Source organism: Monodon monoceros, unplaced genomic scaffold, assembly GCF_005190385.1.
Source record: "Monodon monoceros isolate NGI ecotype Baffin Bay Population unplaced genomic scaffold, NGI_Narwhal_1 Super_Scaffold_21, whole genome shotgun sequence".
NCBI lineage: Eukaryota > Metazoa > Chordata > Mammalia > Artiodactyla > Monodontidae > Monodon > Monodon monoceros.
Window position 1 is genome coordinate 151,771,778 of NW_021703778.1, and position 25,155 is coordinate 151,796,932.

The window sequence follows — 25,155 nt, forward strand, 5'->3', positions numbered from 1 at the left end:
ATCACAGCAAGATCCTTTTTGACCCACCTCCTAGAGAAATGGAAATAAAAATAAACAAATGGGACCTAATGAAACTTCAAAGCTTTTGCACAGCCATGGAAACCATAAACAAGACCAAAAGACCACCCTCAGAATGGGAGAAAATATCTGCAAGTGAAGCAACTGACAAAGGATTAATCTCCAAAATTTACAAGCAGCTCATGCAGCTCAATAACGATAAATCAAACAACCCAATCCAAGAATGGGCAGAAGACCTAAATAGACATTTCTCCAAAGAAGATATACAGACTGCCAACAAACACATGAAAGAATGCTCAACATCATTAATCATTAGAGAAATGCAAATCAAAACTACAATGAGATATCATCTCACACCAGTCAGAATGGCCATCATCAAAAAATCTAGAAACAATAAATGCTGGAGAGGGTGTGGAGAAAAGGGAACACTCTTGCACTGCTGGTGAGAATGTGAATTGGTACAGCCACTATGGAGAACAGTATGGAGGTCCCTTAAAAAACTACAAATAGAACTACCATATGACCCAGCAATCCCACTACTGGGCATATACCCTGAGAAAACCATAATTCAAAAAGAGTCATGTACCAAAATGTTCATTGCAGCTCTATTTACAATAGCCAGGAGATGGACACAACCCAAGTGTCCATCATCGGATGAATGGATAAAGAAGATGTGGCACATATATACAATGGAATATTACTCAGCCATAAAAAGAAACGAAATTGAGCTATTTGTAATGAGGTGGATAGACCTAGAGTCTGTCATACAGAGTGAAGTAAGTCAGAAAGAGAAAGACAAATTCTGTATGCTAACACATATTTATGGAATTTAGGAAAAAAAATGTCACGAAGAACCTAGGGGTAAGACAGGAATAAAGACACAGACCTACTAGAGAATGGACTTGAGGATATGCGGAGGGGCAAGGGTAAGCTGTGACAAAGCAAGAGAGTGGCATGGACATATATACACTACCAAACGTAAAATAGATAGCTAGTGGGAAGCAGCTGCATGGCACAGGGAGATTAGCTCTGTGGTTTGTGACCACCTAGAGGGGTGGGATAGGGAGGGTGGGAGGGAGGGAGACGCAAGAGGGAAGAGATACGGGAACATACGTATATGTATAACTGATTCACTTTGTTATAAAGCAGAAACTAACACACCATTGTAAAGCAATTATACTCCAATAAAGATGTAAAAAAAATAATATTAATAACCATGAGTCATTATATTTTTAGACTTTCTCCCCTCAAGTAAGAACATCCAAATAGAAATCTATCAAGGGTTAGTATAGCAATAAAGGTAGAGAGAATATGTAAACACTCAACAGTGGTTAAGTCCAGGGACAAAGGTGGGAAAGGTGAACTAGAGTGAAGGGAAGAGGGAGCTTGCTGAATGCGGATTTCCAAGTTTCACCATTAGTGACACATTTAGTAGATCTGGGATTGTACCTAGAAGTCTGCACCTTTAGCAGGCACCTACAAGTAATTAGTTTGTGAGTAGTCCCTGAATCACACTTTGAGGGTCACTGGTGGAGTTTAGAGAATGGGACCATAAGTGTATATAGTCAAACCGCCTGGCTTGAATCTCAACTCCACCAAGAACTAGCTTGGCACAAGTCACTTAATTTTAGTTTAATGATGTGCAGATAGGAGTATTTGGGTGAATTGAGTCATTTCGTTGAAAACACTTACCATAGTTCCTAGCCCAAAGCCACAACAATGCCGTAATATGGCTAATGCTAAACACTGTTGTTATATATATGTTTCTGAATAATTTGGATTTTTCTCATGGATGGTATTAGTCTATTACTCAGTGCCATGACACGCCATGTTGGAGGCTGAGCCAAAAGGGAAAACCAGCAATGTTGATCCTGTCTTTATTTAAAATTTTAATACTGTGTTCACCATGGATTTTTTCATTAATTGTGATTTTTTAAATATTGTATTAAAATATTATTTATTGGGGTTTTTGGTGCCTAAATCTAGTGCCTTACCCTAGTCCCACCCTATATCATTTGTTTAAATAAAAGAGTTAGGGATGAGGCTTGTTCCTATGATTACACAGCCCACTGATCAAATATTGTGGAGATATAGTTTTGGCCTCACCCTCTGAAAGAGTGGGAAGTATTAGTATCCTGAGAGTGAGGGTCTTCTTCACTATTCAAGGCACTTACTCTACCTTCTTTCAAGTACCCAGCTTTCCTAAACGTACTTCTGGAAAGAATTCAGTTTACTAAAAGTTTATTTGCACAACTTTTTATCAAAATGTTTCACCTGCAAAATGACCTCAAACAAGAACAGGAATATGGTACCACTCAGTGCTCAGCTTGTATCAAGTATTGTTCTAAGCACTTCACGTATGTCAAATGATGTTAGTCTCTCAATAGTTCTAGGAGATGGGCACCATTTTGTCCTGATTTTTATAGATGAAGAAACTGAGGTCCTTAAAAGTTACATGATTTTTCCAACATTACACAAGTGGAAAGTGGCAGGGTCAGGATTTAAAACTAGGCCTTTTATTCCGGGACCTCACTCTTAACCACTACACTACATGACTTTTCACTCACACACACACACACACACACACACACCCCGCCCAAACTTAGGAAGCAGAGATCCAGGAAACTCAGGATGTCAGTAGGCAGCAAACACATCTGGAACCTTTCAACTCCTGCTTTTTATGTTCCCAAAGAGAAATCACTGCCTCTATATTAACTAGTATCATAGGTGGATAACCTCGTCAACAGCTAGTTCCACTGCCTAAATATTCAGGAATACAAAAGAACACTTGCAGTGATTTATAGATAAATTGCCTGTTCATTGGCAGAAAGAGACTTGCAACACACACACACACACACACACACACACACACATCCTTGGAGCACGCATGGGAATTCATTCCACGTGTCAGGAGAGATTTGTGTAGAAATCAAGAACACTTGGATCACCAGGGTGTGTGCCCCTTTTTCTCATTACGGTATCTTTGCAGTCATGAAGGCTTCTGATGACATGTCAATTTAGAAAGTGGTATCTCTGTTGAAAGCTTGATGAGTACATCTTATTTTTAACGCTAACTAATTCCTGCTTGCAGATAATCCGCTTCGAGCGATGTTTACATAAGATACAGAGAAATGACAGGATAACATTAGTTACTATGAAATTCCCCACAGGCTATAAACAGTTTTAACTTTTGGCAAAAGGACTTTATTATTTACATACTCGGACAAACATAGGTCACACTCTCCTCAGATTATTAATGTTCCTTTGCAAATAACTGACATATAGAGTGTGTAAATATACCAACTGAACCCCTTCCTGGGTCTTAATTAAATTCTAGCAGTCTTGCTCAGAGTCTGGTATATTTGGTTTATCTTAGGATCATCATTAACACATATCAGTAATACTGCAGTCAGAGAATCTGATCTTGCCTTCTTTTTAAAAAACAAATACAGTCAGAAGTTATTTATTTCCAATGATAATGTCCAGCTCCAAAATCTTCAGATTTCAATCCCCCACTGCCCAAATGTCCATAAACTTCAAATAATATCACTTCAAATGCCATAACCCTAGTAGAAAGAAGGAGCGGGCAGATTCTGTAACTGAAGTAAGAAGCACACTGGTTTACATTAAAACAGTTATTTCTCTGTCAAATCCTCACAGCAAGAACAGAATCTCAGTTCAACGTTTCTAGGCCAAATGAAGCATCATGTTTATAAATAAAACCTTCAGTCCTTTTCCTCTCTAAGCAGTAAGTTCTTTGCAACCCCTGGCATTTGCAGTATGAACATTTGTCTGATTTATCTGCAGGACACAGGCACTCTGTTATGGAAAAAGAAGAATTTCTGCACTCACCCATATCCCAAAATATTCCTAAAACGTAGGTGTCCTATGAGGGCTGTGGTAGGTGGAATAATGACTCCCAACATATGTCCATGTCCTCATCCCTGGAACCTGTGAATATGTTACCTTACATGGCAAAAGGGACTTTGCAGATGTGAGTAAGGTTAAGGATCTTCAGATGGTGAAATTAGCCTAGATTACCTAGGTGGGCTCAATCGAATCACATGGGTATTAAAAATAGGAGACATTTTCTTGACTGGATTTAGAGTCAGAAAGAGATATATGTGAGTATAGAAGAATGGCCAGAGAGATGCAATGTTGCTGGCTTTGAAGATGGAAGAAGGGGCCACAGGCTAAGAAACATGGATACTTTCTACAAGCTGGAAAATCCAAGAAAGACTGTCCACTAGAGCCACCAGAACAGAATGCAGTTGTGACAACAGCTTGATTTTAGCCCAAGTGACACCTGTGTCACACCTCCAACCCAGAACTGTGAAATACTGAATGTATGTGTTTTAAGCCACTAAGATTTTAGTAATTTGTTACAGCAGCAATAGGAAACTGATACAAAATATTTTTAAGTTAATAGGCAACTCAATCAATTCCATAAGAAAAATGATTCCACTTTTACAACAGGTATTTTTAGCATTATTCCTACCAAAGGAAATGTGTGATTAACTTTGTGTGTCAAATTGACTAACCATAGGGTGCCCAGGGTAAGAATTATTTCTGAGTGTGTCTGTGAGGCTGTCTCCAGATGAAATTAGCATTTGAATCAGTAGGCTCAGTATAGCAGACTGTCCTCCCCAAAATGGGTGAGCACCATTTAATCCATTGAGGCCTGAATAGAACAAAAGGTGGAGGAAGGAGTAATTTGCCCCTTTTGCTTCCTGTCTACCTGCTTGACTTAGGACATCTCATCTCATCTTCTCTCCTTTTCAGACTGGGATTTACATCATTAGCTTCCCCAATTCTTAGGTCTTTCAACTCAGAATGAATTATATCATGGGCTTTCCTGTGTCTCCAGCTTACAGATGATACATTGTGGGACTTCTGAGCCTCCATAATCTTTTGAGCCAAGCCAATTCCTCACAATAAATACATATATTTAATCTCTCTCTCTCTCTCTCTCTCTATACATATATATATATGTATAGAGAGAGAGAGAGAGAGAGAGAGAGAGAGAGAGAGAGAGACAGGCATGTATCTTACTAGTTCTGTTTCTCTGGTGAACCCTAATACATGAACTTTCTTCTTTTTACACAGAAACCATGTACATAGGAAATAAAGAGTTAATTAATCTTCTATTTTCCAGGAAATAAACTAAAAGAGTGTTCTTAGGTACTGAAACCAAAACCACTGAACGGTAGACCTCAAGCTTCAACAATTTCTCATGTCTCTAAGATATAAGATTCCCAGAATTTCCTAAGAGTTAGTAACTTCTGATTTCTCTAAAATCTTGGGCTCATCATCAGGTTATGAGGATAGGAGGTATGGTGGGGGAGGAGAGGTAAGTGACCCAGGCCTGGCTCCCAGGTGATTTCCTTAGAACACTGGAGTTTACATGCACCTAGAAGATCAATGTATCATATGTTCATTTTTAAGCAAATATTGACTGTGCGTCTATAATATCCCAGGCACTGTGCTAGGTGCTGGGGAAGCAGTGGTGAACATAACAGGCAGTGCTTCCATCCCAGAAGTTAGAATTTACAGAGTTCTTACAGAACAACAGGAGCTGACAGACAATGAGTACTTCTCTCCAGATCATGAGCATCTGGTCAAGTCTTTTGCTCTACAAGTATGAAGAGAAGTGACTTAGCAACTGTTGAGGCACACTTCATTCTCCTGGTGACTTCCAGCTTTGCATCTGAACCCATTCCTGACCAGCAAGAGCAGGACCCCAGAGGTCCCACAACTTTATTCCACTCTCTGCTCTACAAAATGCCTTCCTTGTGCACAAGCTGAGCAAGCCCTTTCCCCTGGTTGTTCTCAAATTTTAGTGTGTACAAGAATCATCTGGAGTGCTTGTTTAAAATACAAGTTCCTAGGCTCTCATCAATCTAGTCTGATTGGATGGGTATGACATGAGATCCAGCATGCAGAATTTTTAAACAAATACTCCAGGTGAAATCTGCTGAAGTGACTACACGCTGCACATTGACAAACACTGATTCAACTGCTACATTTTTCATATCCATAAGGCTAAGAATGGTATTACCTATTTAAAAAAAGTAATTGTTGATTTATTCTGAATTTTTGAAATTTTTATTCATGTTGAAGAAAAAGAATCATACAAACAATATGTCACCCAGCATTCTATTATATAGAGATAACCACTGTTGACATTTGGGTAGTTTTTCTCCAACTTCTTCCAAAGTGAATTAATAAATATCTGAAGTCATACTGTAGATAAAACTCTGAATTTTGCCAATTTCAAGTAAATATTATAAATAATTACCCATATAATGAAATCCTTCAAAAATGGAACAGCTTTTATTAGTCTTATTTTAGGTTGCTTAGCAAAGTTTATGAATTTTCTTTACGTAAATTGTATACACTTCACGATAACCTTATTCTTAGATTATTTTCAAATTTTGTGACTATTAAGCAAAAAAATGTTTCTGTTATGTTTTCACATTTTAAAATATGAGCATGTAGGAAATCCACTAAATTCTTAAGTATTTAAGTTTTAAAAGGTTATCTTATTTCACTCTTGTTATAATAGCTTTTAAGTTGATTCTTTTTAGCTTTTTCTATAACCTGCAAATAATGGTAACTATGTCTCCTCCTTTTAACTTTTTAAATTCATTGATTTTTATCTTATTGTGCCTGTTACAACTTTCATACCAATACTAACTAGTAATAACTAACATAATTATTCCTGATGTTGACCTTTTTCCAGTCTTTCACCCTTAAATACCATATTTTCCATTTATTTCAGAGTGATAATTTCAGTAAATAATTTTTCTTCTATCATCGGTTACTAAGGCTTTTATTTTTAAGATCAAGATTAGGTGTTGCATTTTTCCAAATAATATTTTTGCATCTAATAAGAAAACAATATTTTTTTTATCATGTTGGTCTACCTTAATACAGTAAAGCAAATTGGGAAGATGTCCATCTTGTTCTAAGCTCTGTTTCAGAATATAGATTAATCTCTTTCTTTGAATATTTAAAGGAACTTGCCCTAAAATACTTTTAGCCTTGCATTTCTGAGAATTTCCTTTTGTTGCTATGCATGTGAAAAATAGGTTGAGTATAAAATTCTTGAATCGTATTTTTCCCTCAAAACCTGAAGATTGTATCCTAGCATTTAATATTGGGAAAAAGAGGTGATTCATAAATAACTTGTTTGTTCTACCTGAATGTTTACAGTAATTTTTCCCTTTTTTCCAAAATTAAAATATGTTGTAGGTTAAGTCTAGATATCATTTTTTTTTTTGCCTGAATTTGATTTGATAAGTACATGCCAGGTGAAGACTCAAGTGTTCATCTGAGGAAATTTTTCTCCTCTTTATATTTTAGTTATTTTATTATTATTTATCTGGGTTTTTATTTTCTGATATTCCTAGGTTGAAGAGCCTTGGACTATTCTTCATATTTCTTATGTTTTCTTTTATAATGATTATTTAGATTTTTCCATGAGTTTTGTGATCATTTCTCAAATATAGAGCTGAAGGTAGTCATAATGTTCCATCCATGTGTTTTCATGGTGTTTTTTTCATTTCTGTTATGACAGCTATAAAAGTTAACTAGAAATATAATCTTGCTTCCTTAACTGAGGTGACTGTCCCTCTAAGGCACCAACCTCAGCTGGGCCTTGGCTTCATTCAATTGGCTACTACAATCAAGCACAAGCTATGAGCATATAACACTAACTCAAGGTATACTCCTCAGAGATTTTACTGAGACTGAGATTTGTGTACCACTTCCTGTACCTGCTGTCTACAGCATAGTCCAGCTGTTCCAAGCCCATGTCACTCTAAAGGAAGGGCCAACCAGCCTGTGAGTCCCCACAAGGAAAGAAAAGCCTGCTTGGCAAATTCCCTTTAATACGTGCTAACTCAGTCAGTTTCTCCTTTATCATACCCTAAAAAGATGCTCTAAGGTTTGTGGCACTTAGCCCCATTTTTCAGTTGTAATAAGGAATTTCCCTTCTTATTAGGACTCTTTGTCAAATGGTAATGTGTAACAGGGAAAAAAGTGAACAAAGACTCTGATCATGCCATTATATGAGAACATCATCATTCTCAATGCAAACACACACAAAAAAAGAGTAGAGATAAAAACAAAGGATTCCAAAGCTGTTGGACAATAGCAAAGGTCTAATGTAAGTATTATTAACATCCGAGATTTAAAAATCTTTAGAGATAATCGCTAACAATTTTCTAAAGTTAATGAAAGACAACAAACCATAGAAGCTCAGAGAATTCCACAGTAAATATGAAACTACATGCCTAGACACATCAAGGTAAAACTGATTAAAAGCAAAGGTAAAGAGAAAATCTTGAAGATAGCCAGGGACAAAAGAAATATACATACGGAAAACAAAGATAAGAATTACAATAGATATTTTATCAGAAATTATGCAAGCTCAAAGAATTGGAATTACATATTTAAAGTATGAAAAGAACAAAAACATTAACAAAATAAACAAACAGATGACCCAGACTTCTATATTCAGCAAAAATACCCTTCGATAATGAAGGGAAAGTGAGGTCTTCTTTATATAAACCAAAGCAGAATTAATTGTCAGCAGATGTATACTCAAAAAGTTTTAAAGGAAAATTTTCCATCAAAACTATACCAGGGGGGACCTTCAAGATGGTGGAGGAGTAAGACGTGGAGATCAACCTCCTCCCCACAAATACACCAAAAATACACCTACAAGTGGAACAGTTCCTACTGAACACTGACAGAAGACCTCAGACTTCCCAAAAGGCAAGAAGCTCTCCAAATACCTGGGTAGGGCAAAAGAAAAAAGAAAAAACAGAGACAAAAGAATAGGGACAGGACCTGCACCTCAGGGAGGGAGCTCTGAAGGAGGAAAAGTTTCCACACACTAGGAAGCCCCTTCACTGGCAGAGATGGGGGGTGGGGGGGGAAGTTTCAGAGCCACGGAGGAGAGCACAGCAACATGGGTGCAGAGGGCAAAGGGGAGAGATTCTTGCACAGTGGATAGGTGTTGACCAGCACTCACCAGCCTGAGACGCTTGTCTGCTCACCCACAGGGGTGGGTGAGGGCTGGGAGCTGAGGCTCAGGCTTCGGAGGTCAGACCCCAGGGAGAGGACTGGGGTTGGCTGCGTGAACACAGCCTGAAGGGGGCTGGTGCACCACAGCTAGTGGGGAGGGAGTCTGGGAAAAACTCTGGAACTCCCTAAGAGGCAAAAGTCCACTGTTTCAGGGTACATAAGGAGAGGGAATTCCTTGCCCGTCTGCCCACAGAAGGCAGAGCACTGCCTAAACGAGCTCCAGAGATGGGTGCAGGCCACAACTATCAGCTCGGACACCAGAGATGGGAGTGAGAGGCTCACGCTGCTGCTGCAGCCACCAAGAAGCCTGTGTGCAAGCACAGGTCACTATCCACACACACACACACACCCAGCCAGGAGCCTGTGCAGCACGCCACTGCCAGGGTCCCATGATCCAGGGATAACTACCCCGGAAGAACAGACAGTGTGCCTCAGGCTCTTGCAACATCACACTGGCCTCCGTGGCCGCAGGCTCACTCCGCATTCCAATTGTAACTACCGTACCCCTCCCTCCCCACGGCTTGAGTGAGGCAGGGTCCTCTAATCAGCCGCTGCTTTAGCCCCTCCTGTCTTGGCAGAGGGTACAGATGCCTGAGGGCGACCTACATGCAGAGGCGGGGCCAAAACAAAGCTGAATGCCAGAGGCTGTGTGAACAAAGAAGAGAAGGGGAATTTTTCCCTGCAGCCGCAGGAGCAGCAGATTAAATCCCCACAATCAACTTGATGTATGCTGCACCTGTGAAATACCTGAATAGACAATAAATCATCCCAAAATTGAGGTGGTGGACTTTGAGAACAACTGAGGACTTGGGGTTTGCTGTCTGTGACTGATTTGTTTCTGATTTTTATGTTTATTTTAGTATAGTTTTCAGCGCCTGTTATCATTGGTGGATTTGTTTATTGGTTTGGTTACTCTCTTCCTTTTTTTCTTCTTCTTATTACATTTTTATCTGATTATTTTAATTATTTTAAAAAATTTATTATTATTTTTCTTTCTTTTTTTCTCCCTTCTCTTCCAAGCTGTGTGGCTGACAGGAACTTGGTGCTCTGGCCTGGCATCAGGCCTGAGCTTCTGAGGTCAGAGAGCTGAGTTCAGAACATTGGACCACCAGAGACCTCCTGGCCCCATGTAGTATGGAGAGCAACAGCTCTCCCAGAGATCACCATCTCAACACTAAGACCCAGCTCCACCCAGTGGTGAGCAAGCTCCAGTGCTGGACACCCCATGCCAAACAATCAGCAAGACAGGAACACAAACCCACCCATTAACAGAGAGGCTGCCAAAAATCATACTAATTTCACAGACACCCCAAAACACACCACGAGACGTTGCCCTGTCCACTGGAAAGACAAGATCCAGCCCCACCCACCAGAACACATGTACCAGTCCCCTCCACCAGGAAGCCTACACAAGCCCCTGAACCAACCTCACCCACCGGGGGCAGACACCAAAAACAATGGGAACTATGAACCTGCAGCCTGAGACAAGGAGACCCCAAACACAGCAAGTTAAGCAAAATGGGAAGACAGAGAAAAACACAGCAGATGAAGGAGCAAAGTAAAAACCCACCAGACAAAACAAATGAAGAGGAAATGGGCAGCCTACCTGAAAAAGAATTAATAGTAATAATCATAAAGATGATCCAAAATCTTGGGATAGAATGGAGCAAATACAAGAAACGTTTAACAGGGACCTAGAAGAACTAAAAAGCAAACAAACAATGATGAACAACACAATAAATGAAATTAAAAATTCTCTAGAAGGAATCAATAGCAGAATAACTGAGGCAGAAGAACGGATAAGTGACATGGGAGATAAAATAGTGGCAATAACTACCTCAGAGCAGAATAAAGAAAAAGAATGAAAAGAATTGATGACAGTCTCAGAGACCTCTGGGACAACACTGAATACATTAACATTCGAATTATAGGGGTCCCAGAAGAAGAAGAGAAAAAGAAAGGCTCTGAGAAAATATTTGAAGAGATTATAGTCGAAAACTTCCCTAACATGGGAAAGAAAATAGTCAATCAAATCCAGGAAGCACAGAGCGTCCCAGAGAAGACAAATCCAAGGAGAAACATGCCAAGACACATATTAATCAAACTATCAAAAATTAAATACAAAGAAAAACTATTAAAAGCAGCAAGGGAAAAGCAACAAATAATATACAAGGGAATCCACATAAGGTTAACAGCTGATCTTTCAGTGGAAACTCTGCAACACAGAAGGGAGAGGCAGGACATATTTAAAGTGATGAAAGGGAAAAACCTACAACCAAGATTACTCTACCCAGCAAGGATCTCCTTCGGATTCAACGGAAAATGAAAACCTTTACAGACAAACAAAAGTTAAGAGAATTCAGCACCACCAAACCAGCTCTACAACAAATGCTAAAGCAACTTCTCTAGGCAGGAAAAACAAGAGAAGGAAAAGAACTACAAAAACAATCCCCAAACAATTGAGAAAATGATAATAGGAACATACACATTGATAATTACCTTAAATGTAAATGGATTAAATGCTCCAACCAAAAGACATAGACTGGCTGAATGGATACGAAAGCAAGACCCATATATATGCTGTCTACAGGAGACTCACTTCAGACCTAGGGACACATACACACTGAAAGTGAGGGGATGGATAAAGATATTCCATGCAAATGGAAATCAAAAGAAAGCTGGAGTAGCAATTCTCATATCAGACAAAATCGACTTTAAAATAAAGAACATTACAAGAGACAAAGAAGGACACTACATAATGATCAAGGGATCAATCCAAGAAGAAGACATAACAATTATAAATATTTATGCACCCAACATAGGAGCACCTCAATACACAAGACAAATGCGAAGAACCATAAAAGGGGAAATTGACAGTAACAGAATAATAGTAGGGGACTTTAACACCCCATTTTCACCAATGAACAGATCATCCAAAATGAAAATAAATAAAGAAACACAAGCTTTAAATGACACACTAAATGAGATAGACTTCATTGATATTTATAGGACATTCCATCCAAAAACAACAGAATGCACTCTCTTCTCAAGTGCTCATGGAACATTCTCCAGGATAGATCATATCTTGGGGCACAAATCAAGCCTCAGTAAACTTAAGAAAATAGAAATTATATCAAGTATCCTTTCCAACCACAATGCTATGAGACTAGATATCAACTACAGGAAAAAAAACTGTAAAAAATATAAACGCATGGAGGCTAAACAATACGCTACTAAATAACCAAGAGATCGCTGAAGAAATCGAAGAGCAAATCAAAAAATACCTGTAAAGAAATGACAACGAAAACACGATGACCCAAAACCTATGGGATGCAACAAAAGCAGTTCTAAGAGGGAAGTTTTTAACAATACAATCCTACCTCAAGAAACAAGAAAAATCTCAAATGAACAACCTAACCTTACACCTAAAGCAATTAGAGAGAGAAGATCAAAAAAAACCCAAAGTTAGCAGGAGGAAAGAAATCATAAAAATCGGATCACAAATAAATGAAAAAGAAATGAAGGAAACGATGGCAAAGATCAATAAAACTAAAAGCTGGTTCTTTGAGAAGATAAATAAAATTGATACACCAGTAGCCAGACTCATCAAGAAAAAAAGGGAGAAGACACAAATCAACAGGATTAGAAATGAAAAGGAGAAGTAACAACTGACACTGCAGAAATACAAAGGATCATGAAGATTACTACAAGCAACTATATGCCAATAAAATGGACCACCTGGATGAAATGGACCAGTTCTTAGAAAAGCACAACTTTCCAAGACTGAACCAAGAAGAAATAGAAAATATAAACAGACCAATCACAAGCACTGAAATTGAAACTGTGATTAAAAATCTTCTAACAAACAAAAGCCCGGGACCAGATGGCTTCACAGACAAATTCGATCAAAGATTTAGAGAAGAGCTAACACCTTCTCAAAGTCTTCCAAAATATAGCAGAGGCAGGAACACTTCCAAACTCATTCTATGAGGTCACCATCACCCTGATACCAAAACCAGATAAAGATGTCAAAAAAAAGAAAACTACAGGCCAATATCACTGATGAACATAGATGCAAAAATCCTCAACAAAATACTAGCAAACAGAATCCAACAACACATTAAAAGGATCATACACCATGATCAAGTGGGGTTTATCCCAGGAATGCAAGGATTCTTCAATATATTCAAATCAATCAATGTGATAAACCATACTAACAAACTGAAGGAGAAAACAAATATGATCATCTCAACAGATGCAGAAAAAGCTTTTGACAAAATTCAGCACCCATTTATGATAAAATACTCTCCAGAAAGTAGACATAGAGGGAACCTACCTCAACATAATAAAGGCCATATATGACAACCCTGCAGCCAACATTGTTCTCAATGGTGAAAAACTGAAACCACTTCCTCTAAGATCAGGAACAAGACAAGGTTGCCCACCCTCACCACTATTATTCAACATAGTTTTGGAAGTTTTAGCCACAGCAATCAGAAAAGAAAAAGAAATAAAGGGAATCCAAGTTAGAAAAGAAGTAAAGCTGTCACTGTTTGCAGATGACATGATAGTATACATAGAGAATCCTAAAGATGCCACCAGAAAACTACTAGAGTTAGTCAATGAATTTGGTAAAATAGCAGGATACAAAATTAATGCACAGAAATCTCTTGCATTCCTATACACTAATGATGAAAAATCTGAAAGAGAAATTAAGGAAACACTCCCATTCACCATTGCAACAAAAAGAATAAAATACCTAGGAATAAACCTACCTAAGGAGACAAAAGACCTGTATGCAGAAAACTATGACGCTGATGAAAGAAATTAAAGATGATACAAATAGATGGAGAGATATACCATGTTCTTGGATTGGAAGAATCAACATTGTGAAAATGACTATACTACCCAAAGCAATCTACAGATTCAATGCAATCCCTATCAAATACCAATGGCATTTTTCACAGAACTAGAACAAAAACTTTCACAATTTGTATGGAAACACAAAAGACCCTGAACAGCCAAAGCAATCTTGAGAAAGAAAAACAGAGATGGACAAATCAGGCTCCTGGACTTCAGACTATACTACAAAGCTACAGTAATCAAGAGAGTACAGTAGTGGCACAAAATCAGAAATATAGATCAATGGAACAGGATAGAAAGCCCAGAGATAAACCCACACACATATGGTCACCTTATTTTTGATAAAGGAGGCAAGAATATACAATGGATAAAAGACAGCCTGTTCAATAAGTGGTGCTTGGAAAACTGGACAGCTACATGTAAAAGAATGAAATTAGAACACTTCCTAACACCATACACAAAACTAAACTCAAAATGGCTTAAAGACCTAAATGTAAGGCCAGACATTATAAAACTCTTAGAGGAAAACAGAGGCAGAACACTCTATGACATAAATCACAGCAAGATCCTTTTTGACACACCTCCTAGAGTAAACAAAAATAAACAAATGGGACCTAATGAAACTTAAAAGCCTTTGCACAGCAAAGGAAACCATAAACAAGATGAAAAGACAACCCTCAGAATGGGAGAAAATATTTGCAAATGAAGCAACTGACAAAGGATTAATCTCCAAAATATACAGCAGCCCATGCAGCTCAATATCAAAAACACAAAAAACCCAATCCAAAAATGGGCTGATGACCTGAACAGACATTTCTCCAAAGGAGATACACAGATTGCCAAGAAACACATGAAAGTATGCTTAATATTGCTAATCATTAGAGAAATGCAAATCAAAACTACCATGGGGTATCACCTCACACCAGTCAGAATGGCCATCATGAAAAAATCTACAAACAGTAAATGCTGGAGAGGGGTGTGGAGAAAAGGGGACCCTCTTGTACTGTTGGTGGGAATGTAAATTGATACAGCCAGTATGGAGAATAGCATGGAGGTTCCTAAAAAAATGAAAAATAGAACTACCATATGACCCAGCCATCCCACTACTGGGCATATACCCTGAGAAAACTGTAATTCAAAAAAAGTCATGTAAAAAAAAAAAAAAAAAAAAAAAAAAAAAAAAAAGAGTCATGTACCTACAGAGTGAAGTATGTCAGGGAGAGAAAAACAAATATCGTATATTAATGCATATATGTGGAACCTAACAAAATGGTGCAGATGAACCAGTTTGCAGGGCAGAAATAGAGACACAGATGTAGAGAACAAACGTATGGACACCATGGCGGGAAAGTGGCGGGGGGGTGTTGGTGGTGTGATGAATTGGGAGATTGGGATTGACATATATACACTAATATGTATAAAATAGATAACTAATAAGAACCTGCTGTATAAAAAAATAAAATAAAATTCAAATATTCAATAAATAAATAAATTGTAAGTATTTTCCTAGCTTATTAAAACTCCTAATTAAAAAAAAAAAAATGAGTCATGTACCACAATGTTCATTGCAACACTATTTACAATAGCCAGGACATGGAAGCAACCTAAGTGTCCATCCACAGATGAATGGATAAAGAAGATGTGGCACATACATACAATGGAATATTACTCAGCCATAAAAAGAAATGAAATTGAGTTATTTGTATTGAGGTGGATGGACCTGGAGTCTGTCATACAGAGTGAAGTAAGTCAGAAAGAGGAAAACAAATACTGTATGCTAACACATATATATGGACTCTAAAAAAAAAAAAATGGTTCTGATGAACCTAGGAGCAGGACAGGAATAAAGACGCAGAAATAGAGGATGGACTTGAGGACACGGGGAGGGGGAAGGGTAAGCTGGGACAAAGTGAGAGAGTAGCATTGACGTATATACACTACCAAATGTAAAATAGATAGCTAGTGGGAAGCAGCTAGAGAGCACCGGGAGATCAGCTCGGTGCTTTGTGACCACCTAGAGGTGTGGGATAGGGAGGGTAGGAGGGAGAAACAAGAGGTAGGAGATATGGGGATGTATGTATACATATAGCTGATTCACTTTGTTATACAGGAGGAACCAACACAACATTGTAAAGCAATTACACTCCAGTAAAGATGTTAAAAGAAAAAAAAAAAAAGTATTCCAGTTAGAAATGTGGATCTTACACAAAAAAGTTAAGAGCAGCAAAAATTATTTTAAATGATGCTGTACATGAAAGATACATTGTTCTTATTTTAATTGCTTTAACAATAATTAGTTGTCTAAAGTTAAAAATTATGTCTTAAAAGATTTATAACATCTAGAAGAAAAATGTATAAAAACTATACCGCAAATTATCAGAGAGAGCAAATGAAAATATATTCTTGAAAGTATCTTACACTGTGTGTAATAGTGTGAAATAATGTAAGATAATTTCAATGTAGACTATTGTATTTAAAGGTATATACTTAAACCTTAGAGCAATTTTGAAGAAATTTAAGAGATATAACTAGTAAGCCACAGTGTAGATAAAACTGAATCAAAAGAAGGCAAAAAAGAGGAAAAGGTGAACTAAAAATAGACGAGGCAAGTAGATGAGAACTACCAATACAGTAGATTCAAATCCAAGCATATCAGTAATTACATTAAATATATAAATGGTCTAAACACCCCAATGAAAAGGTAACAATTGTTAGATTGGATTTTTTTTAAGGTAAGACACAGCTATATTCTATCTATAAGAAATCACTTTGCCTATAAAAACATACAGATAAATAGTAAAAGGTTGAGAAGAGATGTACCACACACACTACTCAAAAGAAAGTGAGAGTGGCTATAATATCTGAAAGACTTCAGCACAAAGAACATTACCAGGCATAAGCAGGGACATTTCATAATGAGATAACAAATGTGAAAGCAAAGCTTCAAAATACCTAAAACAAAACTAAAAGAAAAAGGCCGATTCACAATTTTTGTTGGATATTTCCAAGCTCTTCTCTTAGTAACTGACAGAACAAGTAAACAGAAAATCAGTAAAGATATAGAAGACCTAAACAACACCATTAACCAACTTTGTCAAGTTGATATTTAGAGGATCCTCATCCAACAACAGAAGAATATAATTTATTTTCTGGTCATATGGAACATTCACTATGATAGGCTATACTCTAGGCCTTAAAATTAATCTCAACAAATGTAAAAGAATTTAAATCATACAAAATATAAATTTTTACCGTAATGAAATTAAACTATCTCAATAATGGAAAGATATTTGGAAAGTACCCAAATATTTAGAAATTATATAAAATTGGTTTCTCATAAATCTCTCAAATTTATCCTTTTCCTCCTCAAATCTAAATCTTTTGAGGGGGTTATACCTCAGAGGATATTATCATCTTCTCATTCTTAATACATTAAAATTTTCTACTCTTTTCATAAGGCTCCAACCCTCTCTACCAAATACAGCCTAATCCATTGACAAATTTTGTGATTCAGCTTCCGAAAAGTTCCCCATTTCACAATCCCACTATACCCCCAGTTCAGGTCCTTCTAACCTCCCCCGTGGCTATTCTATCAGGTTTCCAAACAATCTTCACTCCTTCAATCCAGTCTTACAAGTGTTATCTTCCTAAAACAGGGTTTCAAATGAAATGTGCACAATTATCTATTAATCCTTTTAGATACACTATCAAAAAAGTATTTCTGTGACCAAAAATATTAGGGAAACATAGCATATTACATTCATCTCTTTGATTTTTATAATACATATTGGCATATTAAGAGTTATTTGAATTACTGCATAAAACACCTGCTTAGCTTTGCTTAACCTAGCATGCCCCAAATTTGTCTGAAAATTAAGTCGTTGGTTTTTTCATATAAAATCTATCAATACTCTACGAATAATTTTTAAAAGAATGTCCTTTAGCAAATACTTTCCTAAATCACAACATAACTTCACTTTCCCCCTCCTTTAAAAATCTGATGGTTCAAAATTGCTTATGAAATGCCACCCAACATCTTTGGCCTAGATGCAAAGGCCTTTCATGGTCTGGCTTCAACCTTCCTTTTGAACCATGTCTTCCTTATACTCCCCATCCTCAGTCCACCAATCCATTCATGACTCAGCCACTCCGGACTAGGGTCCATGAGCCAAAAATACCTTGTACTTTCCCTCTGCTCATCTTGCTCTTTCCCCTGTGTTCACTGTTTAATCCTGCCTATCTTTCCATATCCAGCTGAGATACAGCATCATCTATGATGAGGTACCATTCATTTATTCAGAAAACATTAATTAAATATCTACTAAGTACTAAATACTGGGGTCTATTCCAAGAAGGTTCCAGTTGTAAATAATCTCTATTTCCATAGTAATCCAGCAACAAGTTTTGCCTCTGTCACATTTCTGCTTATATTATATTTTACATCCTGCCTAACGTTTACATTTGCCATTCCCTCTCCTGGACTATTCCTCTCCCAGATATTTGTATGGCCACTTCCTGACCTCTTTAAGGTCTAGATTCAAATGGCAACTTCTCAATGAGGCCTTCTCTGATCGTTTTTTATGAATTGTAGCTCCCCTTCTCCCTTTTTTTTTAATCTTATTTCTCTCCATAATGTTTAACATATGTTATAGTGTAAATTTTACCTATTTGTGTGTTGCAAACTCCATAATCACAGGGACTTTCATCTACCTCATTCACTGCTACATGCTTAGTACTCAGAATAAGGCCCACCACTCAGCAGCCGTTGATGGCTAATTTCAGATGCCAACTTAGCTAGGCCACAGTAACCAGATATTTGGTCAAAAACCAGTCTAGGTGTCACTGTGAAGGTATTTTTTTAGATGAGATTAACATTTAATCAGTAGACGTTGAGTAAAGCAGATGACCCTCAATAATGTGGGTGGGCCTCATTCAACCAGTTGCAGGTCTTAAGAGAAAAAAACTGAGATCCTGCAAAGATGAGGGAATTCTGCCTTCAGAATGCATTTGAGCTATAGCATCTACTCTTCTCTAGGTTTCCATCCTGCTGGCTTGCCCTGCCAGTTTCAGACTTTCCAGGCCCTGGAGTCTTATTAGTCAATTACTTACAATAAATCTCTGAACTATGTACCTAGATAGATATTTCTCTCTATATATGGATAGAGATACAGATATTTATATCTATATAACTATGTCTATATCTATAGCTAGCTAACTATAGAGAGAAAGAAAGATAGAGATACATCCTACTGTTTCTCTTTTTCTGGAGAACCCTGACTAAATACAGTAGGCACTCAGTAAATACTTGTTTAATGACTAAATGATTTATTATTAGTTATATACAGATCCAATTCCCTTACTAGACTCTAAGCTCCCAGAAGGGGCTATAACTCACTTATCTTTCCATTTGTTCAGTGCTTAAAACCATGATTCATTCATTTATTCAACATATATTTGTTGATTCCCTACCTAATTGGGCCCATGCCACATACATGCCTTGACCTTCCCTACATCTCTGGCTTTACTCCCCCCTCTCCTCATTAACTTATTTAATTCCACCTGTCCTTCAAAATCCAGTTCAAATATAACATCTTCTATGAATAAGAAGCTATTCATCTATTCAGCAAACATTAATTAAATGTCTACTATGTACCAAGTATTGGGTTATGTTTGTTGAATAAACATATGAACTTCTAAAAAGAAAGAGTTACATAAAGAGAAAGCTAGCATAATTCAAAGAACCATGCTCATTAAAGTTGAGCTTGTTAGAGAATCTATACATTAATAGCATCACAAACACCAAAAATACATAGATCAATTGACTGGAATCACTTTAGTCATCTTTGAAATGTAGTCACCAATCACCCAAAGGACCACAGCACTAGAGCTTTTAGTACAGAAAAGTAACACATTCATATGAAATCAAAAGGTCAAGTAAATGCAGGCAGTGAAAAGTGGACAAGTTCAAATATGATTACAGCAGGTTGGGGGTAATAAAGAAGGAAAATGGCAAAGGGTTTTCAAAGGAACATCATTTTCACACCTCATCCATATTTTAATCATCCATCAAAGGTGATTAGTCCAGAGTAAGTGTCAGCACTACATGCTAAAGCTTTATGTATGAGGTGAAAGGTAGTCTTCTTGGCTCTTGCCTCGCACTGAAGTGATTTACGAGGATAACTGAGATTGACAGATTGAAAAGGTCACTTGTCCAGTCAGCCCGCCACACCTCATCTTGTTTCCATGTCATAATAAACTTCACTTGCAGACCCTGTCTGAGAGCATATCCATATGCCCTGGATGCTCCAGAAGCTGAAAGGTCATTTTGGAGCTGAGTGCCTCTCAGTTTTGTGTGGGTGCTCCTGGTCTCACCCCACTTGCATATTTTTGTATTGAAAGCCACAAGCAGGTAAGTTTCTATCTTTTGTTCAGCCTGTAAGTCTGAATCATAAATTATATTTTTCCATTTTACAGTCAGAAAAATCTCCTCTTCAATGATAATAAAATCAGCGCACCAGACTCTGCCCTTTGTTACTAATGTACAAATCCTGCTAAAGTCAGCAGAACTTAAGGGCATGCAACTTTGGGCAGAATGTATTCCAACTTTTTCTTTCCTTGCTGGATTTTTATTACCTGACATCTTTCTGATTCCTCTGGATTGCACAATAAGGGAAGGGTAGCCCAGTTTGGGTAAAATAAAAAATGACCCAAACCACTGACCTAAATCCTGCCTTTGAAATTTAAAATTACATTTACTAGGAAGGAAAATAGTTTTTTGAGTGTGGGTGGTTTTCTTTTTCAAAACCCATTTTCAAATGTTGACCTCCTGAATGCTATCATACCAGTTTGGATTGGAAAACAGAAGGGTAGGTAAACATTTTTTTTAAGCTTGTTGCGGGAGATCATCCTTTCTGAATTCATTATCTGAAAAGAAGCAGGAAATACCGAGAACTTTTCTTTTTCAAAAGATTTCCTGGTCATGTTGCCAGATTTGACTCTAAAAGTAAATTGTCCAATTTTGTGAAATGTTGAAACTTTTTGTCTTCCCTTTCTTCAAAGGTAAACTAAGGTGGTGAAGAAGCAAAGGTAGGAAAGCTTTAGCTTGGGGCAGGATGTAGGACATGGAGGTGAAGAAGGCTCATCCTTTGCACAAATAAATGTCAGCCTACATGGCTTGATGTATTGACTCAAAGACTATCCCACTATAAATCTCACAGCTCTTCCCTTATACCTGAGATACCTACCGAAGTCAGTCTTTCGGATAAGATGCCACGTCCAGAAGCATTCTGTAAAATTCCCTGGGCTATAGGACTCTAACACATGGTAACCACACAGCCAAGTATTTACCAACTCCCTATCTGAGATTACAGCCCTGACCAAATGGAACATGACACAGGCAAATTCTAATGAAAGAGAAGAAGGATAGATTTGATAATGGAGGAAGGAGAGATTTGGAGCAAACTCTCTGTACCTTACGTTAACACTTATTTATCCCTCTGTGTTGTCATTCTTTGTATACATAACTTATTCCTGACCTAAATTGACCTCCTTTAAATAGGGGTCTTTTCCTTACTTATTTTTGTTTCACTAACCCCTGACACAGGGCCTGATAACACAGAAGCAGTTTAACATGGTGCTTTGCATTTCACAGTCTTCGGCTTGAGTTCATATTCTGCCAATTACAAGCCACATGACCTTGGGTAAGATATTGCACCTCTTTGAGCCTAATCTGTAAATTGGGCCTAATCATTCCTTCTTTAAATGTTCTTCTGAGGAATAAGATAGACGTTTAAGTGCTTTTTGTAGTGCTTGGCACAGAGTTCGCATTTAATAAACACTATTATTATTATATCAATACGTTCAAAAATTGCTGAATAAATCAATCAAGCAAGCAACTAAATGGACTTCACAATGGAGAAGCGGGCATACAGAGTGCTAGGTCATACACAGAGACCTAAGGGTGGGGGTGAGGAGTGTGGCAAGAAGGCATGTAGCAATTCAACTCAATCTTTTCTTCTCAGCACATTTTCAAAAACTCATCACATTTAATGGGACACCTGACTAGAACAAAAGTCTTAAAACAGCACTAAAGTAGCAATAATTTAGACTAACAATGTTTCACAATGTCAACACCATGCACTGGTCATCCTTCAGCCCCATGTAGCTGTTTAAGTAAAACTATGTATGGGCTCTCTGAAATTCTTATAAAGCAAAGCCACCACATGCTCCAGTAAACACATACTCTTCCTTTCACACTTTCACACACATGTCACACGACATGATGTTAGTCGGGCCTCTGACCTCATGCAGGTCATGTTATACTCCGTGCTACATCATAAAGAAGTGATATTTATTGAGAGCTTACTATGTACTCAGCATGTTTCTAAGTACTTTAAATGAAACTATTTATTTAATACAACTCTATGATATATGTATTCCTTATATGGAAATAACCATTATCATCTTCAATTTACAGATGAGGAAACTGAGGTACATGGAATCAAATAACAGCAAAGGTCACAGAGGTAGCAAGAGCTGCAGTGGATATTGGAACCCAGATGGGTGGACTCCAGAGTTCTTAACCACTATGTTAAATGCCCAACAAGACACACTAGTTCCACCTGCCTATCACAGGCACCGTCATAGCAGTATTTGTATATTACTTTGTAGTTAATAAATTTTTCCCACTGGTGGAAATATAGCTGTGTACCTGGGGAGGATCTGCACCAAGAGCATGAAATCTACTGGCAGAGGCACAGTACCCTATAGGCAAATTCTACTTAAATCACAAATACACCAAGGATCAATGTGCCAAGCTGCGGAAGTGGGGCAAAAATTGACCACATTCTCAAACATATAATTTCCAAAGGAAATGTTGCCTGTCGTGAGGTCTCAGCAATAATCCCATTTCTACCGACATTGTTATTGAGGGCTTCTTCAACCCAGTTTCCAAATTTCCTGCCAATGGGGCAGACCTACAGGGAGCAACTGGACAATTGTGAAGCATAGTCAGAGCTCCCTAAAGCCTCCTACCTAAACTTCCAGCAATTCCTCTCTCAATAATCTTTGCTTAAAAATAAACTTGAGCATGACAGCCATTGAAAGAAAGCACAACAATTATTGAAGACAGCAAGCAACATGGGAATACAGAATCTTCCCTTCAGATTGTGTTCTGGGCCCAGGCCTGTGCACCTGCCTGTGTACCAGTAAGGTCTTGTCAGTGTTGTCATACACCAAGTTACCGCCTTTAGGAATTTTTCTCACACATATTTTATATTTGTGCATGAGCTGGTTAATGAGCTCCCCATTTTGATTTCTTGCCCTTGGACTGATTATTTCTAGATGTTAAGATTCAGCAGTAGCATCCATTTTCTATTTTCTGTACAATAGCAGGATTCAGTAACTCCTGCCTAACTGAGAGTTTTTAAACTATTGCAATTGTACACTGTATTGCATCCAAATAAAATGTTAGTTTCTGTCCTAGAATAGGCAGATTGGATTACATATTTATTAAAATTTGGAAAACAGGCCAAGAACTTTGGGGAACTCAACTTTGTTACTCCTGGGATCTTTAAGGTTGCAAACTACCTCTCTCCTGAGCTGAAACAGTCATGATCAGGAATGGAGAACTGGTAAATTTCTTTGAGAGCCTCAGTTGAAAAGTTCTTAGTCCTTGGAATACTTTTAATGTTGCTTATCACCTTTCATCTCTAGAGCTGCCCCTGTTGATTCATTCATCCTCTCTTCTGTCTCTTAATTCAGAGGAGATTACGATCCTTAAAAACAAGGAGCATCCCCACTTGGCAAATGGAGAAAATGGGTTTCCGATTGGTTCTTCTCTACTCACATAACCAGTATTCCAGAAAATCGTGCAGCACAGGTAGAACCCATGTCATGCCTTGAGTGCCAATTCAAAAATCATCCTCGTCCTCAGATCCCATTACGGTATCTTAATACCTGGGAACAGTACTTGCAGTAAGATAAAGACTGTAGAACTCTACATTTGTCATTAAGCTTCAAATATCCTAGTGGTGCACCCAAGGAGTGGTGACCGGTCCAGAGGGATTTCTGCCCCTCTTATAGCTATATGCCCTTAACAGGAACCAGCTAGAAAATCGGCACCAGAAAATAAGGACAGAGGAGGGTAACATTAGTCCAAGTTATCATCATCTCTTACCTGGATGATTATAATACTTTCTCTGCCACCATTCTTGCCTACCCCAATTCTTTCTCTTCATATAGACCAGGGTTATTTTTACAAATACCATATCAGATGATACTCCCGTCCTACTTAAGACTTTTAATGGAATCCCATTACGTGAAGAAAAAAAATGCTAATTCCTTAGCATGGCCTACAAGACACTATAAGCAGCCCCTGCCAACCTCTGCAACGTCATTTTCAGCCCTTTATCCCTTCTCTCATATGTTCCAATAACACGGTCAGCCCTCCATATCCGTGGGTTCTGCATCTGCAGATTCAACCAACTGCGATGGAAAATACAGTAGTCAAAAAAAAAAAAAAAAAAAGGCAGGTTCCAAAAAGCAAAATTTGAATTTGCCCTGCACAGGCAACTATTTACATAGCATTTACATAGTGATAGGTGCTATGTGTTATCTAGAGATGATTTAAGGTATGCAGGAGGATGTGCGTAGGTTACATACAAACACTATGTCATTTTATATAAGGGACTTGAGCACCCATAGATTTTGGTATCCAAAGGGGGGATCCTGGAACCAGTCCCCCATGGATACCAAGTGGCAACTGTATTCACTACCTTTGACTTCCTGAGCCATGCCAAACCATTTCCCAAATCAGAGCACAAACTTTTCCCTCTTCCTGGAACACATCTTTCCCCTTTTAATTCCCCCTTCCAGATGACTGCCCTCCCTGTGACTCCTCCCATGAATGGCATCTTATTTTTCAGGTTTGAACTTTAATGTCCCTCCTGAGACAGGCCTTTCTTTATTAACCTAGGCAGATCTCACCTACTCTTCCCTATCAGAACATCTTGTTCATTTTTTTCATTCATTTAACAAAATTATTTTGTGTACTAGTATGTGCCAAAAACTGTGTTAAGCACCGTGGTTACAACAGTAAACAAAACAGACAAAAAATCGGTGCCTTCGTGAAGCTAACATTTTAGTCAGAGAAGCAGAAAATGGGCAAAATAAATAAGTAAA